The following is a 16,107-nucleotide window of genomic DNA, read 5'->3' as shown; positions in this document are numbered from 1 at the left end:
TATCTCCAAAACTAATGCAGATATTGATTTGAAACTTCACATGTGTGTTCGGGGTTATAAAACTAGTTGATAGCAGCAAGTCCCATAACTCTGACTTTCATTTTGGCCAAATTATGCCCCCTTTTGGACTTAGAAAATTCTGGTTAAAGTTTTGCGTGCAAGTTAATACAGCTATTTCTAAAAGGCATATAGATTTGAAACTTATATTTTCTTTTTCTAGATCAATTACCAACCTCACTGGGTCAAGACCCATAACTCTGACATGTATTTTGAGCAAATTATGCCCCCTTTTAGGCTTAGAAAATTTTGGTTAAAGTTTTACATGCAAGTTATTATCTCCAAAACTAATGCAGATATTGATTTGAAACTTCCCATGTGTCTTCGGGGTTATAAAACTAGTTGAAAGCAGCAAGTCCCATAACTCTGACCTTCATTTTGGCCAAATTATGCCCCCTTTTGGACTTTGAAAACTCTGGTTAAAGTTTTGCGTGCAAGTACATACAGCTATTTCTAAAAGGCATATAGATTTGAAACTTATTTTTTCTTTTTCTAGATCAATTACCAACCTCACTGGGTCAAGTTCCATAACTCTGACATGTTTTTTGAGCAAATTATGCCCCCTTTTAGACTTAGAAAATTTTGGTTAAAGTTTTACATGCAAGTTATTATCTCCAAAACTAATGCAGATATTGATTTGAAACTTCACGTGTCTTCGGGGTTATAAAACTAGTTGATAGCAACAAGTCCCATAACTCTGACCTTGATTTTGGCCAGATTATGCCCCCTTTTGGACTTAGCAAATTCTGGTTAAAGTTTTGCGTGCAAGTACATACAGCTATTACTAAAAGGCATATAGATTTGAAACTTATTTTTTCTTTTTCAAGATCAATTACTAACCTCACTGGATCAAGTTCCATAACTCTGGCATGTATTTTGGGCAAATTATGCCCCCTTTTGGACTTTGAAAATTCTGGTTAAAGTTTTACATGCGAGTTTCTATCTCCAAAACTAATGCAGATATTGAATTGAAACTTCACATGTGCCTTAGGGGTTATAAAACTAGTTGATAGCAGCAAGTCCCATAACTGATATGCATTTTGGTCAAATTATTCCCCCTTTTGAACTTAAAACTCTTTTGATATTTAACCTTTTTAGGTAATATTTTCCTGCCTCTGGGACAATATTTCGAATAGTCGAGCTTGGCTGTCTTACGGACAGCTCTTGTTCAACCTTATTCTGTCCACATACAGTCGAACTTTGTTTTCTTGAACTCAACAGGACCAGCAAAAGTTGTTAAGCTATCAGTAGTTCTAGCCATGGGAAAAAAAATTATATGTGATTTTGCAGGGACCGGACAATGAATTTGAGTGAAAGGTGGCGTGCAAATTATTGGGAGTTCAATGAACAGTATTTCATTGTAGTAAATATCTGTGTTACTTGCAGTGCAGGATAACACGGTCATTACTGGTAATCCAACAAACCTCGGATATTGTTTATTTTCATTTTCTAGTATTTCTAGACATGTGTTGCATACTCAGACTTACTTCCATCAGTAGCAATATTAGTGTAATTCACCTTGTGGAATTCTTCGAAATCTTTTTTTGGTAAATTCTGTTGATAAATTTCACTACAGAAAATATCACAATTTCCTTAAGGCATTTCTTGATTTGATCTTTACATATTTTTTGTTTTCAAATCACTTACCACTATACAATTAAAGGCTTTTTAATCCCCCGTCGTGGCAGAGGGATTATAGGAATGGTCTGCGTCCGTCCGTCCTTCCGTCCGTAACAAAATCGTGTCCAGTCCATATCTCCTAAACCCCTTGAAGGATTTTCATGAAACTTGGGTCAAATGATCACCACATCAAGACGATGTGCAGAACCCATGAGTCAGCCTTGTCGGTTCAAGGTCAAGGTCACAACTGAAGGTCAAAGGTTTGAGCCTGCCATTTTGTGTCTGCTCTGTATCTCCTAAAGCCCTTGAAGGAATTTTATAAAACTTGGGTCAAATGATCACCTCATCAAGATGATGTGCAGAACCCATGAGTCAGCCATGCCGGCTCAAGGTCAAGGTCACAACTCAAGATCAAAGGTTTGAGCCTTCCATTTTGTGTCCGCTCTATATCTCTTAAACCCCTTGAAGGAATTTTATAAAACTTTGGTCAAATGATCACCTCATCAAGACGATGTGCAGAACCCATGAGTCAGTCATGCCAGCTCAAGGTCAAGGTCACAACTTGGGGTCAAAGGTTTGAGCCTTCCATTCTATGTCCGCTCTATATCTCCTAAACCCCTAGAAGGATTTTCATCAAACTTGGGTCAAACGATCACCTCATCAAGGCGATGTGCAGAACTTATGAGTCAGCCATGTCAGCTCAAGGTCAAGGTCACAACTGAAGGTCAAAGATTTGAGCCTTCCATTTCGTGTCCGCTCTATATCTCCTAAACCCCTTGAAGGAATTTTATAAAACTTGGGTCAAATGATTACCTCATCAGAACGATGTGCAGAAATTATGAGTCAACCATGCCAGCTCAAGGTCAAGGTCACAACTAAGGGTCGAAGGTTTGAGCCTTCCATTTGGTGTCCTCTCTGTATCTCCTTAACCCCTTGAAGGATTTTCATCAAACTTGGGTCAAACGATCACCTCATCAAGAACTCATGAGTCAGCCATGTCAACTGAAGGTCAAGGTCACAACTGAAGGTCAAAGGTTTCAGCTCTGTATCTCCTAAACCCCTTTAAGGATTTTCATGAAACTTTGGTCAAATGATCACCTCATCAAGACGTTGTGCAGAATTCATGAGTCAGCCATGTCAGTTCAAGGTCAAGGTCACAGCTAAAATCAAAGGTTTACCCTTTCACTATCCATAGCAGTGGCGGGGGATTTAGCTGTCTTTCAGACTGCCTTGTCTCAAATAGTTTTAATGCATGTGTATTCTGTGTCTGGAGGAATAAAGACTTAAAGTACCCAGTCACCAAATTTTAGCAGAGTTCTCTCCATTTTTTAATTTAGCTCAGCTTTTCAAAGAATATAACTAAGCTAGATTTTTCAGCTCATCTGGGCAAAATTTGGCAGCTTTACATTAGTCATATCTCAGTAAACAGTGCATGTTTTCTTTAAACATTACACAAGACTTCCTAGTCATCAAACCTACTGAAATAACCAAGTTTGATAACTTTTTATTGAAGTTAATTCAGATAATGGCTCTTGTTCAGTGTACGAGCTGTCAGATAGTCAAACGCATTTCCTTTTGGAGAGCTCATGTCCCAAATATTTTAACCAGGAGATTTTATTTTCTTCAAATAATTCTTTTTCCAAAAATGATCCTTTGACCCTTATCATGCCGGCCAGGATTGATTTTACCTGTGCGACCAGTGTAGATCATGATCTAAAGGCACATCCATGCAGTCTTATCAAGATCTGCACTGTTTGCCAGTGGGTCAGTATATTTTTGGTTGAAACCCCGTTAGACAGTTAATGGCACTGTCCAAATTGAAAGATGGACAAGTTCATTATAGAAATTCAGCAGGGTAAGGGTTAATTATCAGAAATAAATGGCGTAGTATAGTCAACCTTGTTTAGTTCATTTATATCTTTGCAAAATTGATATTTAATGGCCCCATTATAGACAAAAACAGTGGGTCACTGTGGCAAAATGGTTAAGTTTATTGACTTAGAATCACTGTGGGTGAGAAACTTTCGGGCTCTCGCGAGTGGGCGACTTGAGTGAAATAGGCGCTTTGGAACTTCAAACTTCACTCAAATCTAACCTCAAAGCGAAATGCAAGTCACCTGATTTTCTTTAATTTCCGCACTCGCTTATTACTGCGACCAGGACTGTTGACAATTTGCATGGTGTCATAACGAGTGTTGAATACACAAACGCACGCCAGTAGCATAATTTAAGCTCCGCTTACTTCAGGTATTTGTGAGATTTTCCCGAAAAGTGTGAAAGCGAATCAAATTATCCAATACACCAGGGTCAATTGTGTTCAGCCAGTTAGCACCGCGGTTACACTTCGCGTTTAATTGTCAGCATGTTCGAGTGCAAAAAACGATGTTTTATAAAGAAACTGCTGATTTTAACCATGCGATTGATTGGAATATTATACACAATTATTTGTTGTCTATGATAAAAGAACGACATGTAATGTATTAACTACATTGACTTCCATCAATGAATTGATTTGAATATGTATTTAGTTTACACAGTTTAGATCTACTTTCAGTTTTATTCGACTTTTGAGTGAGATACTGACATTCACCAAGGTGGTGACTCGGTGTTAATAATCAACACTTCATACAAGATATAGCCAAAATTTGGCGGGTTACATTTACAGGATTGGCTTGAATTTTGAAAACGACTTTCTTTAGAAATCTGTAATGAAATAATAACTGTATGGGAAATGATCTAACTAAAAAAATGAATAGTCACATCAATGATTTTTATCTAGAAACAAGAAAATTACAGCCACCTTTCAAACCACTCAACAGCATAGTGGTAGGAAAAGTCTTCCTACTTCTCCCTAAAGTCTCCCAACTTCTCCCTAAATCTGCTTGAGGGAGAAGTGACTTCTCCTAAACAATTGGACCAAGTTAGACCCCTGAACTTCACTTGGAATAATCATAGAATTCTTTCATGTGAGGAAATCATCCAGCTGGTATTATATTCAGTTGTTCTGCCCAAGTGCCAGCGTGTGTGAGAAAAAATGCAAAGAGGGGCACCTGGAGGCTCCACCATCAAAATCTGGAAAGTGGCTATATGACCTGTAATGGTGTTGGTGTGAGAATAAAATCACTTATTAGTGAAAGTCATCATTTTGACAGCTGTTACAAACCATTTAGATAGCTTAAACATTTTAGAGGAATGTTCTCTCCTAAATTTTAGGGATGGAAATGGATAACTGGCTCTGTGTTCTGAGTATCGATGACGAGATTTAAAACAAAACAAAAAAATAAAGAAAAAGAGAGTAGAAACACGGCAATTTTAATGCGGCCGTTTAAAAAACACCAAAGTGTCTACCTGTCATCTTTTCGCTCAGTTACCCAGATTATACAAACATGAAGGTGTGAATTGATGCACAATGGTCAATAATGACCCCTGACAGGTAACACATGTTTGTAAAATCATGATTACTGTAATTTGTAATAATGCCGCTTATTGCAATACCATTTATATCATAAACAATTAGAAAATCACACCACACCTGTGTGCAAGCGCTATAATTAGCACTACATCATAAAGAACATAATCCATTTCTAATTTAAAAAGTAAACCAGTACAGTTGTATGCCGACTTCGCAGTTTGCTCCAGAAGTCCGGCTTAGCGTTTTATTAGTCGCCGATATATAGAATAATTATGATATTAAATGAGCTATTAAAATTTACTCAGTTTTTATATGTCTTTATAATCTAAAGAAGCACTATGTGGTACGTTCTCATTCTTACTGTTACTATTCTAATAGTACATTAAGTTTGCAACTGTATACGGAAACCACTTTTAACGAGTGACCAAGTACTCGATCGAAAAAATCAGTGAGCACTAGTACTCGTTGCCATCCCTACTAAATTCATTAGGATAAAGTATATATGAGCCGCGCCATGAGAAAACCAACATAGTGGCTTTGCGACCAGCATGGATCCAGACCAGCCTGCGCATCCGCGCAGTCTGGTCAGGATCCATGCTGTTCGCTAACAGTTTCTCTAATTGCAATAGGCTTTGGAAGCGAACAGCAAGGATCCTGACCAGACTGTGCGGATGCGCAGGCTGGTCTGGATCCATGCTGGTCGCAAAGCCACTATGTTGGTTTTCCCATGGTGCGGCTCATATATGTAATACAATCCAGGTTATATTCAGGCTTCAGATAAGTGGTAAGAGGACCACTTCAGTAATTCTTTAATATTTCCTGTATAATCACGCACAAGATATAAGGTATCACCTGTATTTCATTTAAGAAAGATCACAATTTTCTTAATGAAAGGTCCATGTTAGACTGAAAGTGGTCAGATGGGTTTTGTCATCACCAAGAAAATGTATATAAAAAGATCTTTAACTCTGGCTCAAACATGATACCAATATCACTTGGGTAATGGTCACAATTTACTCTGACTTTATCACAGACTCCCTGTGTAAAATATCAAACTTTAACCTTTAGCCTGCTGGCGGCAAGTGATTCTGCCTTTGCGACCAGTACAGACCCAAGATCAGCCTGCACATCTGTGCAGTCTGATCATGGTCTGCACTGTTCGCTATTCAGTCAGTAAATTTTCAGTGAACACCCCTTCAAATAATAGATGGTATTGCCCAAATTGAATGATCATCAAGCCCAGTCCATTTTAGAAATATAGCAGGGTAAAGGTTAAATTGAAACCAAAGTATTAAATCCATATAATATTTTAATGAACCTTTAAAGTTTTGAGCATCTTCTAGGGCATGTGGTCAAAAGACTGAATTTGATTTCTGAACTAGTGTGATATTCATTTGTAAAGTTTGGCCCCTGACTTGGTCAAAATTTTGCGTAAAGGGCCTTGAGTCTTGAGACTTTATAGGAGTATTATTCAGTATGTGAAGTTGTGCACCTGCAGTTTTGTTTGGGATTTCACAGACAAAACCGCAGTTAAGGCCCTTGATTTAGTCAAAAATATATAATAATGGTGTTAAAGTTTGGATTTGGATTCTGTATTGGCCCTGTTTTCTGGTATTGGCCCTGCTTTTCCTATATTGGCTCAGTTATGCTTTGTATTAGCTCTGCTTGTTTCATATGATGCGGACAGTTGATCTAATATAGTGGAAAGTTGAATAATAATGATCTACACAAAATTGTTTCATTTATTGGTCAGAGTTCTGGTGGCCTTTAGTGTTATTATACACCCAGCTACAAATAATCAGGGGGCTGTGTTGGAGTCCATATGCAGTCCTAAACCTTTTTCTCATACACACTATTTTTCATTGCAATCGCTCTTCTAACTCTAATTACTGATTATTTTAGATACGGTGACATTGACCCTATGGCATATACATGACTCTTGGTTTAGTGCAAAAAAAAAAAAAGAAAAATGAAAATGAAAAGAAAAACTTGTGTCCGAACCGGGATCTGAACCGCGACCCACCTGTCCAACACTGCAAAATGTACAGTATACAAATGCTCCAGACACGTGCGACATGGTCGAGTTTTCTAAGTGCGCAGATTTATTACGTTCATCTTGAACTTGGCCCTAGTGATCACAAATATATAACTCGTGTTATTGAACGGAAACCATAGTTGACACCGCCCGTTCTCCCGCTAATTTAATAACCAAGCTTTTTGAAAATATTGTTTATAATATATGATTTTGCGAAGGTGATGATCGATTTCACGTAATGGTTTAATAAGGTCATAAAAGTATGCTTTTCCATATTATAACTTAGAACTGCAGAATTCCGGCCGCGGGCACCAGCGTATCCCGAGATATTCTGCAGATATAACAATATGATACAAACATTCATTTACGCTTTTCTAGCATAAAACTTGTAAAAATCTCAATTAAACATACCTTATTATCTATTAGCGTTCGTTTACTATAAAATTTGTTTCAGTTATGCTTTATTATCACGGTTAAAGCCTTAATACATTGACGTTTAGCCATGGAACTCGCACATTATTATCATTATTATTATAAAACAATTATATAGCACCCTTTTCATAATAAACACGTTTAAAGGTGTTTTACATACAAAGGCAGCTAGCCACTTCACCCCTAATACTGAGCGGTCTGACCAGAGGGACAGAGAGAGAGAGAGAAAGATCCAAGGTGAAAGAGAAAGCTATTAGATATAGGCCTACGACTGACTTCGGCTAGCTCTTTGCAAATAGACCAACATGGCTCTTTAACGTGCCTGGTGTACAGCACTGATGCACGAGAAGCCGTTTTTTCTTAAGAAGAGGTAGTGTATATGCCATAACATTTTATACTCTGAAAAAAGTACCAGTTTGAAAGATCGGTAAATGGTTGATGAAAGTAAGTACTTTCGAATGGAATCGGAATATATTCTAAGAGAAGTCTTTAAAAATTGGATTCGCTATAGGCGCGAATACGCGGAATAGATCAGATAAACTCTTTGAAATGTTTTACATATGTTTAAGCGTAGGACATGTCGTGATTTGTATATGGTAAGTGGAATATTGTAATCATTGTTTGCATTTAGTTTAAGCTCCGTTGAATAATTGTATATATTGGTTATTTTTGTTTACGAGTACTGTGGACTACGGACTGCGGACCTACAATAGGGATAGTCTCAAACTGTATATAAGGAAATTATGCAGAACTGAAGTTGCGGAGATCTAGCAGCCATGATACTGTCAAAGCAATTTCTAGATGTTGTTACTTTATTAAGTTTATTCATATCCGTTTTATGTATATCCTTTCCACAGCCTTAACGTACTAAAACGTATTAGCGTCCGATGGCCCTTTCACGCTTCCGTAGAAACAACATTTATTACACGAAACTTATTTTGAAAATATTTCTGAAATGTATAGGTCTGCAGCTCTCAAACACGGTTATATCTTACATCTGAGGCATATACTGACACTCTCAGACAACATCAAAAATGACATTTTGAGCGATTTGATGAAGTTCCAAAATTATCAATGTACGCTTGGTCCGTTACGGACCCCTGTGGGATTTGTGTTTATCAAGAGCTCAAATATTTTTTCATAGATTAAAAGCTGACATGCTGTACTAAAGCCCAGGTAATTTCAATTCGTAATAATGTGCTGAAAATTGGCTCCCCAATAGCAAAAAAGAAAAAAAAAAAAAAAAAAAAAAAAAAAAAAAGTCCACGCGCATACATTTAGACGGGGTGACCCCTGCGCGTGACCCCTGACTATCTACGAATCAAAATGCAGCTTTCGTTTTCTAGTTTAACATTTCTACTTTCATTTTATTTACTTCCGGAAATAGCTGAAGGTCAGGTCGAGTGACGTCATTTACTGTGTTGTCAAAAACATACATATGCCTGGCGAGATTGCATAAGTATGTGCTGGCCGTCCTAAGGATATCAATTATCAACAGGCCTATATTTCGTCAAACCAGATAATAGGCAAGGGTAGATTTCTCGGAAGCACAGACCACCAAAAACACGGCCCAGAGCCACGTATTGCATAGTAGGCCCACAACAAAAAGAAGCTGTAATGGAAAAATATTTCAGACGGGTTGCTTCAAACATCCAACAAGATCAGCGTTGTCAACAGCATGGGTGTACTTATACTGTTGTTTTCTTTTGTTGTTGTTTCAAAATGACTGTAATTATGAACAAAAACTGTATCGCGCACTTGTTCTTTTTAATTCTTATTGCTGCAACTTACTATTCCGCTAGCAGTCTGTTTCCAGAGGTTCTGGCCAGTATTCGCACGCAGCTTTTGATCCATCCCAGTTGACTCAATTGCGGAATCGTCAAAGATTTATTAAAGCATACGTCCTTACCAAGTTTCATTAAGCCAAAATTGTGATCTCTAGAGTGATAACAGTAATAAAAGGGCCCATTTACCCTGTATCACTCACCTTCAGAGCTTAAAAGTGTAGACAGAGTGCAACTTTGGAAAGTGCCATTATATGTTCCAGAGGTAACAAAAGTTGATTAAACTTGGTTAAAATCTATCCAACCGTTCACGACTTAAGTCGTTTAAAGGTATTTTATCTCTAGCGGCTTCTAGAAGAGCCCGGACGCCCCAATTTGAAAATTGAGAGAGGACCTTTCAATGATGCTATAGATCAAGTTTAATGAAGATCCATCAAGCATTTACAAGAAGTTTTTACTGTTTACAGGTATTTATCTAGCTGCCCCAAAGGGCCTCCGCGACGGCCTAGTTAAGGCTGCTGACTTCAAGTCACTTGCGGAGTTGAATTATTCACGTAAGGAAGGCATCCAGCTTGCTTACGGAAGGTCTGTGGTTCTAACCAAATGCCCGCCCGCGATGACATAATGCACGAAGGGATCCTTGGGTCTTCCTCCACCATTGAAGCTAAAATGTCGCCATATGACCTAAATTGATTTGGTGCGACGTTAAACGTAACAAGAGGGTCAAGATGGCCCTACGTCGCTCACCTGTGTAAAACACCATAACAGAGTAAACATGTTTGACCTAGTGATTTCATGGAGACCAATATTCTGACCAATTTTCATTAAGATTGGACAAAAATCGAGGCTTCTCGAGTGAAACAAGCATTTTCTTTAATATGACCTAGTTATTTACCCCCAAATGACACAGACTTGAATTCATTCAAAATTTCATGAAAAACATTCTGACAAAGTTTAGGGAAGATTCACACTGGCCATAGCTTTATCAGATCAAGTGGTTCCAAACTTGTTTGAGCGGTGAATTTTTGTATTGTAAGAATGTTTTAAAGGAATTTCTACCCGTTAAATAACGAATCAAATGAAAACGATGGATGCACCTAGAGCGCAAATGTGTCTATGTTTTAGCACATATGTCCATTTAGCTGAGATTTGTGCCGTTTATTCAAACACTTCTGTACAGTCCGGCGGGGGAAGGAGATTTTTGACAGTTTTTGACAATATCGCATCAAACATAGTGTTAATCAGGAACAAGTAACTGTTAAAACACTTTTTATGTAAAGGGCTATCTCTTAAAACAAAGCGTTAGCATTTCCATAGAATTATTCAGCGTTGTTTCTGAAAAATCGGACGAAAACCTAATGCAACGCCGTTTCGAGTGGGTCGTTATGCAACGCAATCAAATGGATACCGTTCTGTGTCTTACTTTCTTAAAAACAGTCATTAAAACCTAACAATGAATAAATTTAGAGAGTTTTATAATGTCAAAAAACAACAACACAAAAACATAAGCAACATAAAAAGTAACCAACTGTAACTATACTGATTTATAGAGTCAACCCGATTTTGGTATGCTGTTCAGTATCATTCGTGGAGAAGATAAATATCCGTGAACTGGTTCTTGTTTTTACGAACTGTTACTATTATTTACTGATATTATTCGATGTTAATCCTTGATTTATGTTTTTGTGTTGATGTTTTTTGACAATGTCCACAAAAATATGTTAAATGTTAAGCTAACATAAAAATGTAAAAGTACAATATATTAGAAATGGCGGGATCATTATAATGATATAAAACTCTCTAAATTTATTCATTGATAGGCTTTAATATCCACTTGATTGCATTGCATAACGACTCACTCGAAACGGCGTTGCATTAGGTTTTCGGCCGATTTTTCAGAAACAACGCTGAATAATTCTATGAAAATACACACGCTTTGTTTTAAGTGGTAGCCCTTTACATAAAAAGTGTTTTAACAGTTACTTGTTCCTGATTAACACTGAGGGGCAATATTGTCAAAAATCTCCTTCCCCCGCCGGACTATACAGACGTGTTTGAATAAACGGCACAAATCTCAGCTAAATGGACATATGTGCTAAAACATAGACACATTTGCGCTCCAGGTGCACCGATCGTTTTCATTTGATTCGTTATTTAACGGGTACAAATTCCTTTAAATCATACCTACAATACCGGAAATTTGTAGTATCGGCCCTTATTTCTCCATCTGATCGGCGTAAAATTCACCGCTCAAACAACGTTGGAACCATATGATCTGATAAAGCTATGTCCAGTGTGAGATTGGAGCAAAAAAGTGACTTCTAGAATGTATACAAGCCTTTCCTATAATTTTACCTAATGACCTAGTTTTTCACCCTATGTAACCCAAAGTTAAAATGTCCAAGACTTCATGATAACAAACATTCTGACCAAAATTTATGAAGATAGGATCAAAAATGTACCCCCTAGGGTGTCAACAAGCTTATTCTTTGATTTGGCCTGGTGACCTAGTTTTTGACCAAAATATGACCAAGATAAAAATTCATACGATATTTCATGCAGACAAACATTCTGACAAAGTTTCATGCTCATCAAATGAACAAGAATGTTAACAAGCTTTTCCTTTGACTTTACTGGGTGACCTAGTTTTTGACCCCATATGACCCACTTTCAAACCAATTGCACTACGAATCATCAAGATCAACATTCTGACCAAGTTTTATGAAGATGGGTCATAAATGTGGCCTGAAGAGTGTTAACAAGCTTTTCCTTTGATTTGCCCTGATGACCTAATTTCTTTCCCTATATGACCTAGTTTCAAACTTGGCCTAGAAATCATCAAGATAAACATTCTGATCAAGTTTCATGAAGAAAGAGTCATAAATGGGGCCTCTAGGTTGTTAATATGTTAACAAGCTTTTCCTTTTGATTTGACCTGTAGACCTAGTTTTCGACCAGCAATAACCCAGTTTCGATCCAGGCCTAGAGATCATCAAGATAATCATTCTGTGCAAATTTGTATCAAATCAAACAATAAATGAAACCTCTATATGGCTGAAACGGCCAAAATAGAAAAATTTTCCCCTTTCTGGGCCATTAACTTTAGAACTCATGATGGATCCTAGCTGGTTTTCGAAAGGAACCGAATTCTTATTGTGAATTAAATCATCAGTTAAAAATATAATATGTCACTTCTATCGTGTTCATAAGGTAAAGATTACGAAATTTTGGCTCTTTTATGAGTCAATCAGGGGCCGTAACTCCAGCACCTATAACTGGATCATTGAATCCAAGATTTATTGTTGTTGGAATATATTTTGAAAGTTTGTACCAAATCAAACGATACATGAAGTTTCTATATGGCTGCAAAAACCAAAATGGCAAATTCTGGTTTTTGCAGCCATATAAAAACTTCATGTATCGTTTGATTTGGTACAAACTTTCAAAATATATTCCAACCCTTTAAGGGGCTATAACTCTGTAACGCATGATGAGATCTGGCCAGTTTTCGAAAGGAACCGAGATATTATGCTAATACAAGTTGTTTGCAAGTTTTATTAAAGTTGATTATAAAATGTGGTCTCTATCGTGTCCACAAACAAAAAATGGCAAATTTTGGCCCTTTAAGGGGCCATAACTCTGGAACCCATGGTATGATCTGGCCAGTTTTCGAAAGGAACCGAGATATTATGCCCCACACAAGTCGTGTGCAAGTTTAATTAAAATCAAATACACAAAATGGCCTCTATGTGTTCATAAGGAAATTGTGGATGGACGACGGGCGGACGGACAGACGATCACAAAGCTCTCCCTGTCAGTACGTGATAAGTGAGCTTACAAAACAGACTAGCTGACCTTATAATGATGCTACACACCAAATTTGATTCAAGAGCAGTCATTTGAAGGTATTTCTATTTTTAGCTCTAGTGACCCCTAAAAAGGGCAAATCAGCCCATTTGAAGGAAGTTGGGAGGATACCTTGCAATGATGTTACATACCAAGTTTGATAAAGATCCATCAAGCAGATCATGAAAGAAAGCCATTTACTTGGATTTCCATTTTCATATCAAGTGGTTCACAAAAGAGGCCATCAAGTGGTTCATAAGAAGTTGTTTAAAAGTATTTATATGTTTAGCTCTAGCGGCCTCTAAACCTATTTGTAAAAAGACCTGACAATAATGCTTCTGACCAAGTTTGATATGATTCATCAAGCAGCTCATGAGAAGTTATTTGACATTTTTTTTTTAATTATCTGTTCTAACGGTCCCTACAAGTGGCCAAGCATCCCCCTCCCACCCCCCCCCCCCCCCACTCCCAACCCCCTCCAAGCTCACAATTGAACAAAATTGGGATAGGAAATTATGGTGAAGCTACAAACCAAATTTGATGAAGATCCGCCATGCAGGTCATGAGAAGTAATTTAAAGTGTTTTTTTTTTCTATTTTCAGTTTTTGCAGACCTCTAAAAGGAACATAGCTGAAACATTTGAACAAACTTGACTTAGGACCATGTCAGGATGCTACAGACCAAATTTGGTCTTCAGGAGATGTCATCTAAGTGTGGACAGACGGACGGGTGGCAGACCGTGACCGATCGTAATAGCTCATTGCAAGCACTTCGTGTTTAGGGGAGCTAAAATGTTGAGTTAGTCTAACAATGTGGAACATATCATCCGTGAGGCTCATACAATGATGATTCTGACCAAACTGAACAATGTCCACCTAGTGTTTCATATGTTATTATAAGTACAAGAGATCACTGAGTGATCTTGGCGCCCACCATTGAGCCATTTTTGAATGTTCACATTTCAAGACTAGCTCAAGGTCAAAATCATGGTCAAGTTTCATTTCGGTACACAACACTGTGCAGGTGGTCCAAATTTGAAAGCTGTAGCTTGAGAAATGTGAAAGTAGGTCAAAAGATCAATTTCAAGGTCAAAGTTCATTTCGGTTTACAAAACTATGCATGTGCTTCAAATTTGGAGGCTGCAGCTTGAGAAATGTGAAAGAAGGTGCTAGGTAAAAATCAATGTCAAATTTCAATTCAGAACACAAAAATATGCATGTGGTCCAAATTTGAAGCCTGTGGCTTCAGAAATGTGAAAATAGGTCACTAGGTCAATGTCAAGGTCCAAGTTTTTTTCGGTAAACAAAACTATGTATCTGTTCCAATTTGAAGACTGTAGCTTGAGAAATATGAAAGTAGGTCACTAGGTCAAAATCAAGGTCAAATTGCATTTCGGAACACGTAACTATGCATGTGGTCCAAATTTGAAGCCTGTACCTTCAAAAATGTTAAAGTAGGTCACTAGGTCACTGTCAAGTTCAAAGTTTTTTCCGGTGTACAAACCTATGCATGTGGTCCAAATTTGAAGGCTGTAGCTTGAGAAATGTTAAATTGTAGGTCACTAGGTCAAAATCAAGGTCAAATTCCATTTCGAAACACGAAACTATGCATGTGGTCCAAATTTGAAGCCTGTACCTTCAAAAATGTTAAAGTAGGTCACTAAGTCGATGTCAAGGTCAAAGTTTTTTTCGGTACACAAAATTATGAATGTGATCCAAATTTAAAGGCTGTAGCTTGAGAAATGTGAAATCGGTCAATAGGTCAAAATCAAAGGCAAATTTCATTTGGGAACACGGAACTATGCATGTGGTCCAAATCTGAAGCCTGTACCTACAGAAATGTGAAAGTAGGTCACTAAGTAAATGTCAAGGTCAAACATTTTTTCGGTACACAAAACTATGCATGTGGTCCAAATTTGAAGGCTGTAGCTTGAGAAATGTGAAAATATGTCACTACGTCAAAATCAAGGTCAATTTTCATTTCGGCATGTGGTCCAAATCTGAAGCCTGTACCTTGAAAAATGTGAAAGTAGGTCACTAGGTCAAAGTTTTTTTCGGTACACGAAACTATGCATGTGGTCCAAATTTGAAGCCTGAACCTTCAAAAATGTGAAAGTAGGTCGCTAGGTCAATGTCATGGTCAAAGTTTTTTCCGGTGCACAAAACTATGCATCTGGTCCAAATTTTGAAGGCTGTAGCTTGAGAAATGTGAAATTGTAGGTCACTAGGTCAAAATCAAGGTCAAATTTCAATTCGAGACACGAAACTATGCATGTGGTCCAAATTTGAAGCCTGTACCTTCAAAAATGTGAAAGGTGGTCACTAAGTCTATGTCAAGGTCATAGTTTCTTTCGGTACATAAAACTATGCATGTGGTCCAAATTTGAAGGTTGTAGCTTGAGAAATGTGAAATTGTAGGTCACTAGGTCAAAATTCATTTGGGAACACGAAACTATGCATGTGATCCAAATTTGAAGCCTGTACTTTCAGAAATATCAAAGTAGGTCACTAGGTAAATGTCAAGGTCAAAGTTTTTTTCGGTAAACAAAACTATGCATGTGGTCCAAATTTGAAGACTGTAGCTTGAGAAATATGAAATTGTAGGTCACTAGATCAAAATCAAGGTCAAATTTCATTTGGGAACACGAAACTACGCATGTGGTCCAAGTTTGAAGCCTGTCCCTTAAAAAATGTGAAAGTAGGTCACTAGGTCAATGTCAAGGTCAAAGTCTTTTTCGGTACACGAAACTATGCATGTGGTCCAAATTTAAAGGCTGTAGCTTGAGAAATGTTAAAGTAGGTCACTAGGTTAAAGTCAAGGTCAATTTTCATTTCGGAACACGAAACTATGCACGTGGTCCAAATTTGAAGCCTGTACCTTAAAAAATGTGAAAGTTGGCCACTAGGTCAATGTCAAGGTCA

Source organism: Mercenaria mercenaria, chromosome 10, assembly GCF_021730395.1.
Source record: "Mercenaria mercenaria strain notata chromosome 10, MADL_Memer_1, whole genome shotgun sequence".
NCBI lineage: Eukaryota > Metazoa > Mollusca > Bivalvia > Venerida > Veneridae > Mercenaria > Mercenaria mercenaria.
Note: the sequence above shows the minus strand (reverse complement) of the source record.